Source organism: Pleurodeles waltl, chromosome 9, assembly GCF_031143425.1.
Source record: "Pleurodeles waltl isolate 20211129_DDA chromosome 9, aPleWal1.hap1.20221129, whole genome shotgun sequence".
Classification (NCBI taxonomy): Eukaryota; Metazoa; Chordata; class Amphibia; order Caudata; family Salamandridae; genus Pleurodeles; species Pleurodeles waltl.
Genome location: NC_090448.1, coordinates 611,503,768 through 611,526,902, shown reverse-complemented (window position 1 = coordinate 611,526,902; position 23,135 = coordinate 611,503,768). Strand labels below are relative to the sequence as shown.

Here is a 23,135-nt window from a genome sequence, read left to right as displayed (position 1 = left end):
ACACTCCTGGGCCTGTGGAAGTTATAGAAGAAGGACCTCCCTGCTGCCAGATAACTTCCCTGCTCCTGAAAGCACTACCTTGCGATCTGAGAAGGAAGACTGGACCTGCTTATCTTTATCCCAAACTACACTCTGTGACTCCAGGGGTCAGTTGGCTGACTCTCTTTGGGAAACAACAAGCAACAGAAGCCTCCCTGCAATTTCTGCTGATCTGGACCTGCCTGGACTTGCCTGAGTACTGCTGGCCTCTACTGGAGTGAGTCCCTGATCCCAAAGAGGTGTCTCCCTAGGTCCTGTACCCTTGGCTGGCATCAGAATGTACTCTTCCTACAGAAAAGGTAACATTCTGAAGCTTGGGCTTCTTGTGGCCATGAACGAGCTAGTACACACCAAAACTCTACCACCATAATGATTGCCAATGCACAGCTTCAGTGATACCTGCTCCTCCTGTCCGCAGCAACCACCAGTGACAACCAGCAATGCAAGCCTCGCCCTTCACAACAATAACGCACGATGACTGCCGACGTCAAGGTACAGCAACAACCTTCCCTGATGCCTGACAGGTTCTTCGTGCTTCAGCAACGCCATCCCTGGCATCTGGCCTCCTCTTTGCACCACAGCAATGACTATATATGATGCGCAGCTTCCTCCTCATGGCCTTCTCTGACATGAGCAGGACCCTTTGCTTCAGACTTTGAAGGCAAATTTTCAGTGGGACTAACCTGGGCCCTGTATTCAACCCACACTCCGCTGCAAGTCAGCCTGAATTGAGACCTTCCCCAGTATAATACAACAAGATGACTGCGAGTGGAGCTTGGACAGCTCTGGGTCTTCTGATTGGATTTTTGTTGTTCTGCTATAATTGTATTTTTTAAAATGTACACTATTTTTCTCAATTGAGTTTACTTGTTTACTTGTGTTATGTTTTTACTTTGTTACTCTTTGTGGGCTGCATACATACTTTACACATGGCTTCTAAGATAAGCCCTACTACTTTTGTGCCAAGCTACCAGAGAGTTAAGCACATGTTGAGTGAATTTTGTGATTTACCCTCGCATGAATTGTGGTTGTTGCCTGGTTTGGGCTGCCACCTCCATCTTTCAATAACTCAGTTTCGTACAGGTACACCCCCTAGTATTCTATCAGCTGTCTTCTTCACCAACCCACCTCACCCTGGAACCACACTCCACCTACATCTTTGCCTTCCATCGCAGTCTCATTATAGTGGTGCAGATGTAATTTTGATTCTTCAAACTGTTTTCTCCCGCTATCCAGTATTCTTATTTCTAACAGGGTTGTACCGAAAACCAAACCAACCATTAAAAAATTCCCACGGGGCTTTCATGTTTGGTGCAAGTCGGTGTGTTCTGCTCCAGAAGCAGTCCACTAGCCTTTAACCAGCAGGCAAAATGCCAGACTGGTAGAATGGCCAGTCCGGGCATGATTTCTAACAATGCATTTCCACGAGATAACGGAAGCTGATATTAAATTCATGCAGAAAATATATTTGCAAACCTTGCCTGCAACAGACAGGTATTAAATGCTAAATAAAAAAAAATACCTTGGCAAAAAATTAATGTATACAGTCAATTAGGTAGAACAGACCCAACACTGAATTAATATCAAGTGTTTATAGCTTGTCAAAATATACTGCTTACTTTGTCCAAGGGAAACTAGTGTCAGCATTCTTTCAAGGGCAAAAGAACATGTATTTTGCTTGAAAAATGAGTGAAACAAATATGTTATGAAAGATATTTCACCACTTCATTTATCTTTCAATGAAAACATAACCATTTCACGTATTTGAACGAGCATTTGGATAGAGGCCACTTTGTTTTATGCTATGCGTAGGCATGTGGTGTAGTCAGCATGGCATACATGCGCATATTATACTGCTAGCTTAGTATGCATATACGTATATTGTCTGGGCCACTGGAATTACGCTGCATGGGGTGACCAAATAATATGCAGGCTTAACTAGATTACGCTGCAAGAAAGGAAAATTATGTGGTGTAATGCTGCCCATTTTTATATGGGTGGAAGTAATTGGCGGAGTTCCATTCCGCAGAGTTCTGCAGAATTACATTAAAATTCTGCAGACTTCCTTGGAATTCCACAAAGGTGCAGAGTGGGCACAGCAATGTGCACTGCATACCCCTCGGTGCCCTTACATAAGCATGTAAGGGCACCGAGGGGTATCGACTCCAAGGCATAACCTGCGGTGTCCTTACATACTTAAATAAGGGCACCGATTAGTATGTGCATTGCAGGCCTGGAGGAGGGAGCTGTCCCTCTATGTTTAAAAATCAATGCAAATTAAAGATTAATCTGCAGTGGTTTTTATAAACTAAAGGGTCTGCTCCCTTTCTCCTCTATTTGAGTATTCTTGCAATGCTGATTTAATTCCGCCTGTGGAACGCAGAATTAATTAGTAAATCTGTGTTAGATGGTAAAAATTTTGCCCACCCCTAGTTTTGTAAAGTATTACTTTATTTTGTCAATTTTAAACAGATTACCACTGTCTGGGGAAAAGTTTCACCTTATTAGTATGAGTTTAACACCCAAATACAAAAATCAGTAATTGAAATGTTACCAGTCAACCCCTGCCACGGGCCTTCCCCTGCTGAGCAGCAGATGTAGATGCATTTACGATAATTTTAGTTCCGTTTCAGTTCGAAACATTTTTTTTGTAAAAATCTGCATACTATGCAGCAGATAATGGCTTATGCAGTAAATGTGGCAAATCCACAGCTATGCAGAAAATGCAGCTGCTACACCAAAAACACATAATTTCAGTGGCCTTGATTATTGCTAAGACAATAAAATACTCACACTTATTCTATAAATATTATAAATGCATTTTGGGTATGCCCGTGTGGTTAGACATCAGCTGACACTGAAGATACGTTATTTGGGCACTGGTCGATAGGAGAGCTTGGATGCGGCATGTGTTGGTTGCACTGTGCTACACGAAGACAAGGCTAATCTGGTCTTGTAAACACGACCCCACCTTAGAAACACGCATTTCCTTCCATCTTTTGAAGTATCCTGAATTCTCTATCGACGGGATGCTGGTTCAGAAAGCCAGGCTGTAGGTGTGCAGTTACCTACAGGCTCTTTGGGGGCTCGAGCTGCTCCTGTACTGGAAGGCGAGCATAGTACCGGTACCGATTTCCCCTTAATATGGCGGTCTTAAAGCCCAGATTGTAAGAGTGTTGTTATGCAGTTGTATTCCTTAGGTTGTATCTCATATTCAGAGTTCTGTATTTTTAAATGAGGCATGCCTTGTGTGAGTGGGTTGTGTTCCATCATATCTTGCTTGTTATGCTCCCCTCCCCCATACAGTTTCCCTATTAAATTTCAACATGTTTAACATGCCAAAATCTGCTGGACGAAAATTGACTGTTGTGGTCTGTGGTAATTACCGCATAATTCGGAATTCGTATCCATGTGAAAACTTCCATATGTACAGGGATTGAAGTTAAACCCCAACTCATAATCAGGGTGTAAATATTTTTGTTTCCAAGAAAGGAGCAATACAATGACAAATGCTACCCATGATACCCCCAGAAAAATCTCCATTGGTTCTCCCAGCTTCTAGCAACAAACTTTCACAGGACGGAGTGAGCCATTGAAGTATAGCTGAATCAGGAGGCGTTGAGCCAAGGAGTCTTGCATTCAGATCCCAAATTTGAGGCTCAGTAGAACTGTAAAAATGAGCAGCGATATACCACAAGCAGAGATTTATAACTCCTTGTATCCAAAACAGACAACCAATCAAATATGCTGTACTTCTCTGTGCATACGAGAAAAAACGGAACAGGGACATATCAAATATGATTGGACTGCTTCTGCTTTTATCCCCTGCACTGGCTTGAGTGATGCACAACCTCACACTATGTTTCAGGGATAAGTGTTTGCTCTGTCATGCAGGATTTTTACCAAAAGACTATGCTTCTATTACAATTCCTAAACTTAGACTAACTCTGAAGAAACCCATGCATAGGATGGGCCCTGCACACGTTAGCACACATAAAATATGTTTTTTTTACATTTTGGGAAATAAACACATAGGGGCATATTTATGAACAATACACGCAGTACAGTGCAACAAGTCACTTTGCTGCGCGGCACTCCATGACAGGGAAAGGGCAGGAATGCTCTTTATTTAAGTATTTTCCACTGTGCTGGCTCTCTTTTGGCTGCATAGCATCAACACAGGTACCCTTGTACCATGGTGCAAGCGTGCCTCCTTTCCATGCAGGATTGTTTTTGTGCCAGAAGGGGGATCGTCCTTCACAGAAACAATCCCCTGAGGCATATTACTCTATAGATAGAGGAAGCAGTTATGCCTCCCCTGGGAAGGCGTAGCTTTTTGGGGAATTCCCAGGTTTATCAGTTCTGGTAAATCTGGGAATGCGTCAAAATCAATGGAAGTTACGTGGGAAAACCCATGCAATGCCCATGGGACGCCTTCCAAGGGGAGAGTAAGGCAATGCAGCGATTTGTGTAATGTTGCTTTACTCCAGATTTATAAAGCCACAAGGGGCCATGCAAAGTGGCCTTGAGTGACTTCATAATTCGCATTTGGGGTTTGCTTTGCACATGTGCCACGTTGTGCGGTGCAAACATGGCACAAACCTCTCATAAATATGCTCCCTAGCCTCTTGTTAATGCCTGCTTTAAGGAGAAGGTAGTTTTTGATGCAAAACCTGGGGGCGTATTCATGAGCTCCATCACTTCACTCTTGCACCATGCAACCTGGTGCAAGAGCAACCCAACTCAAAAATGAGATTTAAGCAGCCATGCAAGGCCACCATGCTTGGCTGTTAGAAATGGGGTCTTTGGTTGACAGCCAGGTTACCCCCTGTTCATGAAAGGACCCTCACTCAAGTCAGGGTAAAAGAGAATCACCCTCAGCTAACCACTGTTTACCCCCTAGTAGCTTGGTAGAGCAGTAGGCTTAACTTCAGAGTGCTAGGTGTAAAGTATTTGTGCCAACACACACAGTAACTTAATGAAAACACTACAAAATGACACAACACAGGTTTAGACATATTTATCTAAACAAAACAAGACCAAAATGACAAACATCCACAATACACAAGTCATCAGTAAAAAGAGTCTTTCTGTAGTTTAAAACACACACTAACACTGTTAGCTTGAAAATGTACCTTGGGTGCGTCAACAATTCCCCGCACGGGCGAATGTGAGTCAAAAAGGGCTTGCGATGCGTTGGTTTCACTCACGAGTGAGACCTTGCGTCGTTTCTCCTTTCGTCAGGTCGGGCGCGTCATTTCTTCTCTTCGCAGGAGAGCGATGCGGCGGTCTGGTCAACACTCACAGGTCCGGGCAGGCCTTGCATTGTTTTTACACGCCCAGCAGTATTTGCGTCAGAAATCAAGCCGCACGATGATCCAAAAACCACGCAGCGCGGGTTGCGATCTCCCAGCCTCCGTCAGCGATGCTGCTTGTCGTTTCTTCAGCTCCGTGTGTCGATTCTTCAGTCACGTTTTCAGCGAGCGCCGATTTTCAGTCGCGGAGCCGGCGGCGCATCGTTTCTTCAGCCGCAGATTGGAGTTGCGTCAATCTTTTCCTCCTCTTAAGCTAGCAGCTTCTCCTTTCAGGGTCCCAGGAACTGGATGGGCACCACAGGGCAGAGTAGGAGTCTCTCCAGAGACTACAGGTGCTGGCAGAGAGAAGTCTTTGCTGTCCTTGAGACTTCCAACAACAGGAGGCAAGCTCTAAATCAAGCCCTTGGAGATTTCTTCTCAAGATGGAAGGCACAGAAAGTCCAGTCTTTGCCCGCTTACTTTGGCAGAAGCAGCAACTGCAGGGTAGCTCCACAAAGCACAGTCACAGGCAGGGCAAGTAGGCGTTTGATTGGTGTTGTGTGGGTGTTACCACACAACACCCAGGGAATTTGACGCATTCCAAGATACACCAGAAGTGGTATACCTGGGAATGTGACAAAAACCTACGTCTCCCATGGAAAAATATATCATGCGTTGTTTTTGTGAAGGAAGGTGCGCCATATTGCACAAAAACTATACTACGTGGTGCAAGGATGCCTGTGTGAGTGCAAGGCAGCACTTTGTGCAGCAACGCTGGGAAAATGCCAGGAATGCGCTGTATTGGGATAAATATGGCACATTCATGCCCTTTCCCAATGAAGTGAACTTGCTGCGCTGTGCCAATTGGCCATAAATGTGGTCCCTGGTGTGGCAATCATAGTGGTGTGGTAAATCCTATGTCATTTGAGCTGATCTGCCCCACTCATGGCCCAGTAATGCTCCCTTGAAAAAGAAAGATATGTAATGCATCATAAAGGTGTATTTACAGTGAGAAAATGGAACCTTACCAACACAAAAAACCTTTTAGGTAGTAAATACTCTTCCAAGACTTTGTGTTACTTTGTGCCAGCACAAGGTTTTAGTAAATTCGGGCCCATGTATTCATTAAAGACTAATCTATGAAAATCAAAAAAAAAAAAAAAAAACTTTTGAAAAAATAGCAATGAACACAAAAGATGAGGGTGAGTAAATATGGGCAAAGACAAAGTTCACACATATTTATAAGAAATAGTGTGTGTATGTGTGTGTGTCTGTGTGTGTGTATAGATATATATATGAACACAAGGAGACCAGATTCAATTCAATTTTTCCATGAACAGAAAAAGTTGCTGTCAAGTGCTACTGTTGAGCAATAGTCACAATAATCTCTATATTTATTAAAAACCATTCAAGCAAACACATGGGAATTTGTTGCACACTATATACATACCTTGCGTATGATATGAGCATTCGAGTATTTACAAACATGAACTACATCATGTTGGAATCCGTTTATATTATCTGCTCCTCTTGCATTGAAAGCATTGTTTCTATAAATTAACACAGAAGAAGACATTTACCATATGGGTCAGAATATGTTAGTATACATTAATTGATGCTATGCGTAGCCTTTTTTAATATATCCACAAAATGGCTATCGGTTATGTACGTAGCATTGATAATTCTAACCATTTAAAATAAGAGTATTGTTAATATATTGTAAAATTTTTATAATAATTCAATTCATGGAGATTGACGCTGACTGATTTGAATGAATTAAATGTGAAAAAATGTCTCCTAGTTTTCCCTTTTATATCTGGGCAGGTGAGGTAAGAATTGCAGAGATGACAGGACACCATTTTTTCCATCTGGACAGAAGGGGCCAAGCAAGTACAGAGACTGGTGGGGTGGGGACAGGAATCCAGGCATTATTCTTTAATGTTTGGGAGTAGTGGGGAAGGTAAAACTGAGAATGGTGTGGGGGGGATGCAGACTGACAGGCACTATTTTTATAATTTGGCTGATAAGACACCAAGTGTAACAAGGGGTAGTGAATGAACGCAGGGGAGCCCATGTAGTGGATGACTCCACAAGACTCTTAGGGGCATATTTACATATAACTGGTGCAGCGGGTCAGTTCTGAAATGTAGGGATGAGCCGTATTTACAAAAATATGGCGCACCACTGTGTTTCCCTTAGCAATGGTGCTAAATTTAGCTGCCAGCGCCAACGCCGACTTCCTTCTATCATAGTGCAAGAATGGCTGCATTGAAGGGAATGATTGTTTATGTGTAGGAAGGTGTCCCTTTCTGCACATAAACAATATATAATGGCAATCTGGCACTTCTATGTGTGCTGCAGAATGTGGCACACATAGAAGCAACAAATCGTCGTTATTACATGATTGTTTATGTGCAGAAAGGTACACCTTCCTGCACATAAACAATCATTCCCTTCAATGCAGACATCCTTGCACTAATCACACACATAGAAAAAGCAAAAATGAGGAGAAATAAAAGTATTTCTCCTCATTGCGCCAAGCTAACGCTACACATGGGGTGGCGTTAGTTTTTGGGGCTGCCTCAGACTTATGATTCCTTGTAAATCTGGGGAAGCATCAAAAGCAATGTGTGTTGCGGTGGAATGCCCACTTCAACACCCATTGCATGCCCCTTTGCCGCAGAAAACTGTGTCGGGCCCATATTAACAAGGTGACGTTAAGCCACAAAAGGTGGCTCAGCGCCGCCTTGTAAATATGGCGCAGTGCACAGCGCTACTGGAGCGTCGCTAAAAGTGACACTTTGGTGGTGCTAGGGGCATGTAAATATGACCCTCATTTCTTCAAGAGGGCGGTGAAATGGTGGGTGTATGCAACATAAAATTAAAGAAGGGTAACTGAAATCTCCAAAGGGCTTCAAGTGACATTATATACAACTCTAGCTTCCGTCTGGTGTCAATTTAATGTGTTTTCTAACCCGCTGATCAAAAGCATCCTTATTATTCATAGTTATCCCAATATCATTTTTATGTTTAGTTGGATTCATACATTTCTTTTGTCCTGGTGCTTTACTGAATTACACAGGATAGCACATGCACGTGGAGAGGTCAGTACAAGCATTTTAGTGAAAGCGATAACAAACTCAACATGGTATGCCCAATTCCTAAAAATAACCTCAGAAAGCCTCACCTGAACTTCGCATGGGTTCAGATTTCAACTTTTTGGAAATTCTCAATTGCATTGCATGTGATGCATTGAACCCTGTGACAACTGTAGGTTTCCAGTCACAATCTGGAAAATGTTCCATATTTGCTTGCATGAAAATACAAGTGATTGTTTCTGTAGGTAAGTGTAGGAGGCTGGCCTGGCTTATAGTGGGTACCTGACGGTACTTACACCTTGTGCCAGGTCCAGGTATCCCTTTTTAGTAGATTAGTAGTGTTCTAGCAGCATAAGCTGATAGGGGTAGCTATAGCAGAGCAGCTTAGGCTGAGCTAGGAGACATGCAAAGCTCCGACTACATCACTTATATCATATAGCACTGTATCATAAGAATCATAATACTCAGAGTTAGTCAAAATAAAGGTACTTTATTTTAGTGACAATGTGCCAAAAATATCTCAGAGGATATACTCCCTTAGGAGGTAAGTAAAATACACAAAATATACACACAAGCCAAAATCAGGTAAGTAAACAGTTAGAAAAGTAGTGCAAACGCTGTAGAATACGATAGGATGCATTAGGCCTCAGGGCAACACAAATCATATACTAAGAAAGTGGAATGCGAACCACTTAGGGACCCATGGCCTAGTCTAGTGTGTAGAGGGTCGCTGGGAGTGTAAGAAAACACTAAGGGTGTCCAAGATAACCCACCCCAAGACCCTGAAAAGTAGGAGTAAAGTGACCCTACTTCCCCAGAAGCACACTAAAGGCGTGATAGAGATTCTGCAAAGACCCCAACTGACTGCAAAGCACTGAAGGCGGATTCCTGGACCTGAGGACCTGTAAAGGAAGGGGACCAAGTCCAAGAGTCACAAAAGTGTCCGGGGGGGCAGGAGCCCACTAAACTCTGGATGAAGGTGCAAAATGGCTGCCTCCGGGTGGAAGAAGCTGTAGATTCTGAAACAACGGAAGGTGCCAGGAACTTCTCCTTTGTACAGAGGATGTCCCACAAAATTCTGGAGGATGCAGAGTTGTTTCCTTGCTGAAAGACCACAAACAAGCCTTGCAAGCTGCAAAGATCGTGGTTAAAAGAAATGGGTGCTGCCTGGGCCCAAAAAGGACCAGGAGGTCGCCACTTGGAAGAGGAGACAGAGGGGGCCCTCAGCAATACAGAGAGCCCACACACCAGAAGGCAGCTCCTGCAGAAGTACTTGAACACGGGATCAAGAAAACTGAGCATGGCGGTCATCTCAACACTACAAAGGAGGGTCCCACGAAGTCGGGGATCAACTCAGTGAGTTGAGCAATGCAGGACGAAGTGCTGGGGACCTGGGCTGTGCTGTGCATGAAGGATTCCTTGTAAAAGTGCACAGAAACCCTAGCATCTGCAGTTCACGCAGTGCACAGGATTACTGTCTGGCGTGGGGAGGCAAGGACATACCTCTACCAAATTTGGACAGATGGACCACTGGACTGTCGGGGTCACTTGGATCCAGCTCCTGTGTTCCATGGACCAGGCTCGTCACGATTAGAGGGGACCCAGAGGACCGGTGAAGCAGAAGTTTGGTGCCTGCGTTAGGAGGGGGAAGATTCCGTCGACCCACGGGAGATTTCTTCTTGGCTTCCAGTGCAGGGTGAAGGCAGACAGCCACCAGAGTATGCACCACCAGGAAACAGTCGAGAAAGCCAGCAGGATTAGGCGCTACAATGTCAATGGTAGTCTTCTTGCTACTTTGTTGCAGTTTTGCAGGTGTCCTGGAGCAGTCAGCAGTCGATCCTTGGCAGAAGTCGAAGAGGGTGATGAAGAGGAACTCTGGTGAATACTTGCACGTCGTTATCTGACGAGAAGCCCACAGGAGAGACCCTAAATAGCCCCAGAGGAGGATTGGCCACCTAGTCAGGTAAGCACCTATCAGGAGGGGTCTCTGATGTCACCTGCTGGCACTGGCCACTCAGAGGCCTCTGGCGTGGTGATGGACAGGGGAGTGGCCACTCCCTTTCCTTTGTCCAGATTTGCGCGAGAGCAGGGCTGGAGGTTCCCTGAACTGGTGTAGACTGGTTTATGCAAGGAGGGCACCATCTGTGCCCTTCAAAGGATTTCCAGAGGCCAGGAGAGGCTGCTCCTCTCAGGCCCTTAACTCCTATTTCCAAAGGGAGAGGGTGTAACACTCTCTCTCAGAGGAAATCCTTTGTTCTGCCTTCCTGGGACTGGGCTGCCATGACCCCAGGAGGGCAGAAGCCTGTCTGTGGGTTGGCAGCAGCGGTAGCTGCAGTGAAAACCCTAGAGAGCTGGGTTGGCAGTACTCGGGGTCCATGGTGGAGCCCCGGGGATGCATGGGATTGGCACCCCAATACCAGATTTGGCATGGGGGGACAATTCCATGATCTTAGACATGTTACATGGCCATATTCGGAGTCACCATTGTGAAGCTACATACAGGTATTGACCTATACGTAGTACACATGTGTAAAGGTGTATCCACACTCACAAAGTCCGGGGAAATTGCCCTGAACTATGTGGCGGCACCTTGGGTAGTGCCAGGGTGCCCTCAAACTTAGTAACTTTGCACCAAACCTTCACTAAGTGAGGGTTAGACATATAAGTTACTTAAGTGCAGTGTAAAATGGCTGGGAAATAACGTGGACGTTATTTCACTCAAGCTGCAGTGGCAGTCCTGTGTAATGTGTAATATTGGTCTGAGCTCCCTATGGGGGGCAAAAGAAATGCTGCAGCCCATTGGGATCTCCTGAAACCCCAATTTCTTGGGTATCTAGGTACCATATACTAGGGAATTATAAGGGTGTTCCAGTGTGCCAATTAGAATTTGTGAAAATGGTCACTAGCCTGCAGCCTAACCTAATGGCAGAGAGAGCATAAGCACTGAGGTTCTGATTACCATACCCTCAGTGACACAGTTAGGCACTACACAGGGAACACACATTCAGGCCTCAACTATGAGCTCTCGGGTCCTGGCTAGCAGGATCCCAGTGAGAGAGGCAAAAATAAACTGTCACACAAGTAAAAATGGGGGTAATATGCCAGGCAAGATGGTACTTTCCTACAGTAAGGAAAACAGAAAAAAGGAGCGGATATGCACTTGCTCACTTCGTCCTCTTTTGTACTTGTAGAAGATATATTTTCCCACAGAGAAATTGCTTCACTTAGCCATCCCCATTTAATGGAGTGGAAGGTGGACCGTCCACTCCCATCCTGGAAAAAGTATTATTGCCTGTAATTGACAGAATGATATCTCTGAACTTGTCCATAGCATAGTGGGTTTGAGCCAAGTTGTAAATACCCACAAACCTATACGTGTTCATAAATTGTTCTGGCATTCTGCCCTTTAGCCCTGCTTATAGACTCAATGACTCTACAATATTTGTGTGAGGAAATCCTTTCAAGAGTACAAAACCAAAAACTAGTAATATAAAAAGTAAGTTTGCATTTAACAACAGTGATCAGAGTATGCAGAATTTAGGGTGTAAACTACGTTCGGAAAACTAAGGTGTTGAATCGTGTCCCGAAGTTAAAAGATGTGAGGATTAGGGAGAAGTATGGGAGAGAGTGGAATCTGCAAAGTGTACAACAAAGGGGTGGTATAACCAAGAATGAATGAGATGTGGAGAGTACAGAGTGTGAATTGCAACATACAAGTTAGTAGCTACAACACATAATGGATTACTTGGACCATGCATATTTTTGACAATTATGAAAAACAATTGGAAGTGGGACCAGCAGGAGGAAGCATGATTGGGTGCAATAATGGGGTAAAAAAAACTCAAAGGGAATTTGAATAGAAACATTATTGTTAGACTGGGGGGAAGGGTACTAAAGCCAGCAACCAAGATGGGCAATCGGTTGTGAAGCTGTGATGAACGTGGCACCTTACTATGGAGATTTGGGTCTGCTGAGGTATCTGAGACATTCCGATATGCATCCTCACATAATTTAAAAACTCACGGCATGGGATGTGTGCTTTTCAAACATGCAGCACTGGCGGAACCACAGATCGGCCCTTACGCATGGCGGCCCGCCCCTTCCTCAGAGTCCACGTGGCGACAGGGACCACGGGTGAGTCTGAGCAACAGGACTGCCATGTCCCATTGGGCTGCACACTTCATTTCTGCCCTCCTGATGGTCCCCCCCGGTGCAGCGGGATCATGCCATGGAATGTGGACATCTACATCACCAGGGTGCTACTGTGAGAGGACCATGCCATGAGACCCTGCCCACTACACAGTAATCGGGCCTAGCGGTAAGTCGCTCGCTGCAGTAACTTATGGACTGTCGGCCTCCCAATGCATCCTGTCACTACACCCCCAGACCCTGCTCCCTGCCTGCGGATTGAGCCACGCTTGCCTTCGCACATATAGCATACATCGCCATCAGCTTCCCCACTAAGTGTGGGGTACCGGCCTTACAGCTGCCACGTCCAAAAGACTTGATCCCACGGCACTGGTGGTTTGTTGATCTGTTCGAGGCGTGGTGGCCCGACTCCGACTTGGGGGCCCCATAGGGATAGGAGCCATGGGTGGGCCAAAGGTGCCTTGCTGCTCGCAACACCCCATCCTCCTGGATTGCCCTCCTGCCTGGATATTGTGATGCTGTGCCTGAGGTTGAGGACAGGGTAGAGAGGGAGCCACCTGTGGCAAGCTTACTGGGCCTGGAGGTAGGGTACACGCTGCGTCCCCTCACTGGCCTAAAGCCTCGCACTACCTTCTGCCATTACTTTTTATGGCTCCAGCCTGCCACCTGTGACTTAAACCACTCCTGCCTCCATGCACGTGGTGCACATCCCCCACCATCTGCCCACTGTGCGAGGGGGGCCTGGACTGTGCACCTGGTCCTTTGGGCGACAGCTCCCTACTACACAGCAATGATGCATGAACTCCTGATCGCCCATCTCCCTCCCTGCCGACATGACTGCTCAGCTTTGGGGTCCACCCTTGCACTACTGACAGGCCTGATTGACCCCTCTAGGCTGTAATATACATCCTCCTTCAGATCTTGGTCAGTGCCTGGAGGCACACTGATGAGCTGATTCCCCACGACTGAGGGACTTCTCTGCCTTCTCATGCCTGAACACAGCTGCAATCTGGGTAGAGGGACCATGGTGTGGGGAGACCCTAAACAGTGTAAGCTGCCCTCTGAGAAGCCCAGATACATGAAGCCACCGGGAAGACCTGCTAGGGAAGAAGCTGAAGAGGCTGTCGCCCTGATGACCAATCAGATGGCAAGTGCAGACACCATTATTGGAGAGCAGTGTGTGGGCTTCCACTCCAATAATGCCCGTTTTCACACACAAACAGGCTTGACTTCATGGGAGAGGGCATGGACTGCAAGAACGTCAGACCAGATGGTGCAGAGGAGCGGATATCCAGTTTGGAAGGCAGTACATCGACGGTTCACAAGTGACTCGAGAGACTTGAGGGTTGCTTAAAACTGTGACTATTAAAAAAGAGGATTTGGAGTCAAGGCCACACCGAAATAATCTTTACATATTTGTTGTGGCGAGGTCCATGGACACTGGCCATATGCACATATTTGTGAGTGCCTACTTTCAGAACTCCTTGGTCTCCAGAACTCTATGGCCACTTTTGAAGTAGAGTGCACACAACAGTCTCTTGGCCCACATCCTACCAAAGGGTCCCCGCCATGCCCCATTATTGCCCATTTTTCTACTTTCAGTAGAGAGATACTGCACTCAGATTGCTGTGTGAGCAGAGCCTGATTCAATACCAGGGCATCACTCTCTCCTTTTTTTCCAGGACTTCATGGTGGCAGCGCAGTAGGCATGGCACAAATTTACAGATGCCAAGGAAAATGGGATTGAAGTATGGTATGCTATGGCCTGCCAGTCTCCAAATTGATCTTAATGGAAGGCCTGGTTGTTTGAAATACCAGAGGATGCAGTAGTCTTCTGCAAACAGTACACTGAGAAGCATCCCCCCTCATGATGCAACAAACCTGATTGCTCTCCCCTGGAGATGCATGCCTCTGCGAGATTGGGCATTTTCCTTCTCAACTGATGGCACTATCTAGCCTGTGCACCCCCTTCATAGGGTTCATGCCTTTTCCACTTGGCTGCATTACACATGCAGTGCAGCAGTGCTAATCTGTTTTGTATTCCCAAAATGTCTCTAGTTTGGAGCCATTGTCAGACCTAATTCTTCACATGCATGAATAAGTTATATCTGCCATTGGTGACTGTTTGCTAAAAAACAAAATGTAAATTAGCACTTGTATAGCGCACTACTCACCCGTTAGGGTCTCAAGGCGCTGTACTCATACCGCTATGGAACCCCTCCTGGCTTTTCCCTGTGAGGCACCCACTCCTGAGCACCCCCAGGGTGAAGCCAGGCATCCAAGCGCTGTTGGGGCCGTTGTGGAGATTAAGCAAGCTATTGCCCAGAGTTGCAGAGTGGGACCCATGAATTAGATTAGGCACCGAGGCGAGAATTATCTGGTCAAGGGGAATTGAGCCCAAGACCTGCCGAAACGGGACTTGAACCCTGGTCAAGGCGCTGTACTCATACCGCTATGGAACCCCTCCTGGCTTTTCCCTGTGAGGCGCCCACTCCTGAGCACCCCCAGGGTGAAGCCAGACATCCAAGCACTGTTGGGGCCGTTGTGGAGATTAAGCAAGCTATTGCCCAGAGTTGCAGAGTGGGACCCATGAATTAGATTAGGCACCAAGGCGAGAATTATCTGGTCAAGGGGAATTGAGCCCAAGACCTGCCAAACCGGGACTTGAACCCTGGTCTTGAGCCAGATCTCTGCTTCAGGGTCTGCCACTCTAACCATTGAGCCACACTTCTCCACAACTGCAGTGCTGCCCACCCCTGAGGTGTAAACCAACCTGGAGACTGTTGGGGTTTATGCTTTTGATGTTGAGATGTCATGTTGTTGTTTTTTTGCCTGGTCAGGAAATCGCTGGGTGGTTCAGTGCTCAGTGAGGGAGAGTGGTGGGGGGGATTTGTAACTCTGTTTCCTGTTTTTGGAAGTGGATTAATCCCCCAGGTAGGACACATTACCAGTGGCCATCTCTCAAATTCTGCAAACACATGCCCAGACGACACTCAGTAGTAGTAGTAGTGAATCAGTGGCCAAATTTACTCATCTTTCATGGAAAGTTAGGGGTCTCACCAATCTGCACGAAGGCAAGCAACATCTTCAGTACACCAAGATTGCATTCCTTCCGGAGACACATTTACCCTCAGAAGCTTCCCCCACTTTCACCTCCACATGAGGCCCCCGCAGGTACTTCTCAAGCTAGAGTACTTACTTAAGGTGGCATGCACACTAATACATAAGAATCTTCCCTTCCACCCCACCGTGAGCTTTAACTATGAAGAGGACAGGTACGTAGTGGTGCTTGGCGTTGTGCAGGCCAGCAATTGTTACTGATTAGTATATAAGCCCCAAATGTAGCTTTCCCAGAGTTCTTCACCAACTTCTAGTCTCTTTTGGGTTGCATCTATATGGAGCATGTAATTATGAAGGGTGACTTTATTATGATCCTGGATCCTTCCTTGGACACCATCGCCATATCGCGTAGCTGCAAGCCCTGCTCTTTCCAGGTGCTTAATGACCTTTGTGATGCCTACGAACTCAAAGACGCCTGGCACCAGCTACATGACACCACTCCAAGATTCACATTGTGCTCAGCTCCCCACCATACGTGCACTTGTGTAGATTTTTGGTTCCGTGACTGTGATCCCATGGTTGGACAGTGTGACACACTTCCCACGCACTTTTGTTTCTGACCACTCCCCAGACTTAAAGATACCTTTTGGGGGAGGCCTCGAACACCAGAGGTGCTCCCCATGCACCGTGCTTCATGATGAAGTGTTCCGATCCAAGCTGCACCGCTCCATAGTGGAATACTGTTATAATCTGCTATGCTTGTAATACATTCAGTACACATCTCCATTGTTCTCTGCTGTGCTCAGCTAGTGTGTGATGTCATAGAATGTTGGTGAGTGACTGTAGCAGTTTGACAGTTAGAGAAAGTGGGCAAAGCAGCTCCTGGTGGGGTTTCCTTATTAAGTAACTTATCCTGTAACCTTTTAAATACATCTGCAACCTCTATCTTACGTGAGCTGGCTACCTGCCTCCTACTTGCCAAGAAGGAATTTTTGAATACAACACTGGCAACGATCTGGAAACAAACCTACACATAAGGAAATTCATGGAACAAAGATGTGAAGAAACATTGAAAACACAGAAGAAAAAAGATGCATAAAAAGGAAAAGTAAAGCCTTGGACTCCACCAGTGTATTTCCGCTCAGATAGCCTGCAGACTGAGAGGGTGGCCTACTTATGCGTAAAAAGATGCTGTCAAGCAGTCACTGTATTTGAGCCACGCCTGCTGTGCCTGGTAGAAACTGTATTAGATGCTGAAATAATTGTTTGGATGTTAAAAGGAGTATGAACACCAAAGTGGCCACTGAACTTTGCATGCAAACAGATGGACAAAATACAGAGTTGATCTAATCTGTGGAGTGGAGTGGTTTGAAGTCAGCATTTCTGGTGGTGTGTGAACTGGCAGCGAGTATAACAGTATAACCGAGGAGGGCAGTGCGTGTAACCTAATTTGGGAGGCTGGGCCATGCACTGCACTGTTATTAGTGCTAAGATGGAGTGTTTACAATTGGTTTACTGTGAGCCCTGGCTCCGGGCATGCAATTTTGCTGATCCTCGCTTGTTTTGCAGGGATAGGTGATATATACATTTGTGACATTCAACCTAACACGTAAAGAAGAGTAATGTGTCTTTAAGCATTTGATCTATGCTCAGGGTATTCTGTGTAGGTCAGGTGAAATGTCGCTCACCGGAGTGGAGAACTTTGTGTTACCCTCCATGGTTATTTTTTTATGTCATGCTGATTTTGCTGCCACATATAATGTCATGGGTTCTGTGTGGCATATATTCAGGTGAGATATCACTCCCCATTGTGGAGAACTTTTGGTTTGCCATTTGTTTACTAAAACAAATAGCATGATGTTTTTGCTTCCCCAGCATGTTTTCATTTGTGCCATTTTGAGTGAAGTTGTAAGGAGAATGTTTTAAATATGTCTTGCATGCAATGTAATGCTTAATGGTTACATATTGTGTGTAGTCGTAGTCTGACAATTTTGTGCACTGATGTGCTGAGGTTTAACTGGTGATGTCTGTTGCCAAAACTACTTTCTAGTTTTGCGTTTGCGCTCCTGTAAGAGTGTGCAGGGGTTTTGGTGAGAAGAAGTGACTATGGTTGAGTCCTTGTTTTGTGTCCCTGGTTCTCTGGATGGTTAGGCAGTAGAGGGTGAGTCTATGACATATTACCTTGTTCCTGGAAGAGTGCACAGTAGAAGGTGTCAATGTTTTGCATGCATATGATAGATGTAATGTGTCATTTAAGTCTCTTGTCCTGTGAGAGTATACAGCAGAGGGTGAGCGGTCCTAAGTCTCAAAGAATAGGCAGTATAGTGTGAATTTGTTGTGCTAGTCTGTTTCTAAGTTCACAACATTTCCTGTTGTATGGGATGAGTGTGGGTTGAAAGAGACACATTTGCTAAATTCAGATGTTCTGTTGTTTTGGGATGAGTATGGGTTGAAAGAGACCTGTTGATAAATTCACAAGATGCCTATTGTTTTGAGATGAGTGTGGTTTGAAATAGACCTGTTGATAAATTTACAAGATACTGTGTTGTTTTGGAATGAGTATAGTTTGAAAGAAACCAGGTTATAATTTCACAAGTTGCCCTGTTGTTTAGGATGAGTGTGGGCTGAAAAAGACCTGTGGCTAAATTCACAAGATACTCATTGCTCTGCTTGGAGTGTGAGTTGAAAGAGACCAATTTGGTAAATTCACAAGGTTCTCTGTTACCACAGATTGGATGAGGGTTGAAAGACATCCATAGTGAGTTCCTAGAAGGATGGTTAAAGAACACCTTTGCCTACTGCTATAGTGAGGGTTGAAAGACACCCATTGTGTTATACACAATTTGTCCTATTCTAGGTTGAGTGAGGGTTTAAAGGCACAAAGGGGGTCATTCTGACCCTGGCGGTCCATGACCGCCATGGCGGAGGGCGGCGGAAGCACCGCCAACAGGCTGGCGGTGCTTCCTGGGCTATTCTGACCGCGGCGGTAAAGCCGCAGTCAGAAAAGGGGAACCGGCGGTTTCCCGCCGGTTTTCCCATGGCCCAGGGAATCCGCAATGGCGGCGCTGCTTGCAGCACCGCCATGGGGATTCTGACCCCCTTCCCGCCAGCCTGTTTCTGGCAGTGTCCACCGCCAGAACCAGGATGGCGGGAACGGGTGCCATGGGGCCCCTGGGGGCCTCTGCGCTGCCCATGCCACTGGCATGGGCAGTGCAGGGTCCCCCTAACAGGGCCCCACAAAGATTTTCATGTCTGCTTTGCAGACAGTGAAAATCGCGACGGGTGCCACTGCACCCGTCGCACCCCTGCAACTCCGACGGCTCCATTCCGAGCCGGCTTCCTCGTTGCAGGGGCTTTCCCGCTGGGCCGGCAGACGGCCTTTTGGCGGTCGCCCACCGGCCCAGCGGGAATGTTGGAATGACCGCTGCAGTCTTTTGACCGCGGTGCGGTCATTCGGCGGTAACCGCATGGCGGGCGGCGACCGCCAAAATGTTTTTGTGTTTCATTTGATTGTTTCGGCCTGGTTGAATGCTATGGTGGTGTGTTATGGGTCCAGAGGGACCTGTATATGGATGTGCTTTTGGTTTTGTAAGGACTGGGACAGATGCAACCATTGTGTGAATAATTTATAGGGTTTGAATAACTAATAGGACTTACCAAAGCTATGGTCTCTTACCTTTTCTGTTTGTATTTTATTATTTTCTATTTAATTTTTCCAGTTTGAATAATATTATTTTCCAAGGGAAGGAGATGTATTATAATACGCAATGCTTGTAATGCATTCTGTACTCACCTCCATTTTTCTCTGCTCTGTTCCGCCAGTGTGTGATGTCATGCAATGTTGGTGAGTGACTGGAGGAATGTGACAGTTAGAGAGAGTGGGCTGAGCAGAGAGGATGCTGCTCGTGGCAGGGTTGCCTTATTAAGTAACTCGTAACTGCAACCTTTTAAATAAATCCACAACCTCTATCCTACATGAACTGGCTACCTGACTCCTACTTGCTAAGAAGGATTGATTACAACAAATCATTTCGGCTTGATCTAGTCTTGGCATCCACACAAGCTACGTTGTGGGAGGCATTTAAAACTTATATGCGGGGGTCTGCATTTCCAAACACGCAGGGGTATCGTGTAATCTTTGTAGTGGCTTGGCCCACATGGAGGCTGAATTGGCTAATATAATCGTGTTCATTTGCAGAAATGCTTTGGCCCTCAGCTCCACCGCCAGCCCGCACTGCTGGAAGAATTACAAGAATTAGTGGAGCGCGAAGTCTTGTATCTGGGGAAACACGCTAGCAAATGCCCAGGCTGCACACTAGCACAGCTTCTCTGTTTGCCAAGCGGCAGTAATTGCATAACTGAGCTTCTTGCTCCGGATGGGATGTATGTGACAGAGAACAGTGGTATCATGGCAGAACTTCTTAACTATTATAAACATTTGTACGCATCCCGCACATACCGGGTCACCAAGCACTAGCGGACTACCTCTCGGAAATTGCAATGGTATGGATCACAGAAGCTCTGTGGCAATTTCTTAGTGAGCCATTCTCAAGTGAAGGGAAGTGTAGGCGACTGACTCCCTCTAAGGGTCCAAGACCCCCGGCCTTGACTAACTCGCCAGGATCTTTTATAAAATCATATAAGCACCTCCTTACTCCACACTTGGTGGCGATGTATGCTGCGTCACTGAACTCGGGCATTGTCCCCCTGACACTGAGAGATGTGGTAATTATTATTTTTCTGAAGCCTACCAAAGACCATGGAGCTTCGCTTCTCAACAACAAAACACTTGCCAAAGTCCTTGCTAAACAGCTTTTGCTGTTGCTGGAACACATTATCTCACCCGTGCAGTTGGGCTTTGTTCCTCATCACTCTACTTTGCTAAACTTAAAGACCTTGTTCTTGGTGCTGAACAAAGTCTCCCCGAGTGTACCTGTTGCAATTGCCCTGTTGGACGCAGAGAAGGTGTTCAACTACCTGGAGTGGCCTCTCCTGCGAGTCACACTATACAAACCGGGATTGCTGCGGGTGTTCTTTTCACTGGTAATGCTGATGTATGCACAGCCTATAAAGCAAAAACAACAAGTGATGGACGGAATGCTGAACATTGTCGAACATTCACCCCCAGTACAGTGATCTGGGCCTAAATCCATCGTTTTTTTGCTGCCCATGCCATTCCAGTCTTGACCCTGTTCCCTATGGGAACAGTCCAGCCCGAACTGCTAGGCCAGGTCTTCCCTGGACAGGAAACAAGCATCCTGGGACCGGTTTCGGGGTTTCACCCCTCATCAGCCAGGATAACTTGAATCCAGTGGCATGGGAAGCACGGGACCCACGTCTGGGCATACCCTTCTCACTTAGGGCGACAAAGCAAAAACAACAAGTGATGGACGGAATGCTGAACATTGTCAAACATTCACCCCCAGTACAGTGATCTGGGCCTAAATCCATCGTTTTTTTGCTGCCCATGCCATTCCAGTTTGGACCCAGCCATATGCAAATCAGTCTTGACCCTGTTCCCTATGGGAACAGTCCAGCCCGAACTGCTAGGCCAGGTCTTCCCTGGACAGGAAACAAGCATCCTGGGACCGGTTTCGGGGTTTCACCCCTCATCAGCCAGGATAGCTTGAATCCAGTGGCATGGGAAGCACGGGACCCACGTCTGGGCATACCCTTCCCACTTAGGGCGACAAAGAAAAAACAACAAGTGATGGACGGAATGCTGAACATTGTCAAACATTCACCCCCAGTACAGTGATCTGGGCCTAAATCCATCGTCTCCGGGCCAGTGGCTCCATCACCGCCTCATTTCCTATTTCTCCTAGGACCAGGAAGGGTTTCCCCTATCCCGGCTACTGTACATTATTGCATTGAGCCCCCTGGTCCGAAATTTACAAGAGAAACACCTCCACCAGAGCCTACACGTCAAACAAGGCCCCCATTACTGTCCTTATATATGGACGACATCTTGCTATTTGTCTGCCACCCAGAGAAAATCTGCCCCCACTTATTCAGGAAATTGTCCGATTTGGGGGAGTTTTCTGCCTTACGATCACTTGGAGCAAGTCTGAGCTGCTCCCGCTTACATACACATCTGCCCCTGTTTCCTGCGGTGGCCTCCTGATGTGGTGTGATGGGAAAGTCTGGTATTTGGGCATTGTACTACACCGGTAGAAAGAACAAGTCATACACCTAAACTATGGCTCTACCGTTGATAGACTAACTACCCAAACTGAGCAATGGATCTGTCTCTCTTTTTTCAGGGCTGGTCAAATACCCATCATCAAGATGGTGGTGCTTCCATGATTCTTGTACCTCTTTCTCAACCTCCCCATCCCACTTACAAACACATTTTTTTGCTACCCTGAAGAGCCTCTTTTTGTGGCTCATCTGGGTGGGTCGTAGACCCCGGATTGGCTGGTCAACTCTAATACTCCCCTATAAGCATGGCAGATGTGGTGTTTCCAACCTTCAACTTTGTTACCTTGCTGCAGTGTCAATATACACACCACAGGTGCCACGTAGATGTGCGTCTCCATATGCTAAGCCGGAGAGAGATCAGGCAGATCCGTTGCCCCTATGTGCTCTTCTAGCAAAGGGCCTGCTACTGGATCATACCGATATTCAAACCCTCCCGACCACCAGCTGGGCGTGGAGGGGGTTCATCTGACTGCTTGAGGGGGCCCCCTCTAATTCTCAGGTCTGCCATTGGCAGATAATCAATGGCTTCCAATCAGACAGGAGAAGCTCTTCCAGCTTACAATGGCACTGTATGTCTTATACACATTTAGAGACCTGTTCCTCGATGGACACACCCTCTTACATGCTGATGATGCTAGCTTTATCAATGCCACCTATATGGATCTATACATAGCGTGTTGCGGGTCCAGATCCCTCCTACCCATTGACCCCGGAAGAGTTCACCCCACTGATTTTAGTGATAACTGACAGCGAGGGGACCAACCTCATTTGCAAACTCGACTGTGCCAACATTTGCCTTCTGCCCCCCGAGGGATGATAAACTCCAGGAGACCTGGGAGATGCGATCTGGCACTACTGCTGCAGCCAAACTCAGCTCATCTCTGCAAACCACAGACAGCTTTTACACTACAATTACCTCAATAGTGCATACATGAAAGCCAGTGCACTGGTGCAGATCGACCCATTGAGACCTGCTGAATTGCTCTAAGTGTCATGCTGACTATGCCGACTTTGCACATCTGACATGGACATGCAGTCATATAGGGAGATTGTCGCTTGATGTATTCTCTCAGCTCTCCTTAATAAATAGGGCCCACACTAGATCCAGACCCACTCATGCACTGTTAGGCTTTGTAAAATATATCTCTAAAGAGGTCTGCAGGTTCACGGCCATTGTTTTATTATTAACAAAATAAGTGATTGTCCTACACTCGGGCAGCAAATGCTCCCTGACCACAGCTGCCTGGCTGCACAGTCTGATCCACTGTGACTCATTGAAATCTATGCTATGTTA

General features: G+C 46.4%; 1 protein-coding gene across 6 annotated transcripts in view; it reads right to left on the bottom strand.

Annotated features, from left to right (window-relative positions):
- Positions 1 to 23,135, bottom strand: part of LOC138259714 (leucine-rich repeat and fibronectin type III domain-containing protein 1-like protein) — a 3,031,897-nt gene that overhangs the window by 1,051,153 nt on the left and 1,957,609 nt on the right. For 5 of the 6 annotated variants that reach the window (XM_069207608.1, XM_069207606.1, XM_069207605.1 and 2 more), the window contains one exon: positions 6,784 to 6,883. The exons of the other annotated variant lie outside the window; for it this stretch is intronic. The gene's annotated coding sequence lies outside the window, so the exon portion shown is untranslated. The remainder of the gene's footprint in view (positions 1 to 6,783; positions 6,884 to 23,135) is intronic. 6 annotated transcript variants of the gene reach the window in all.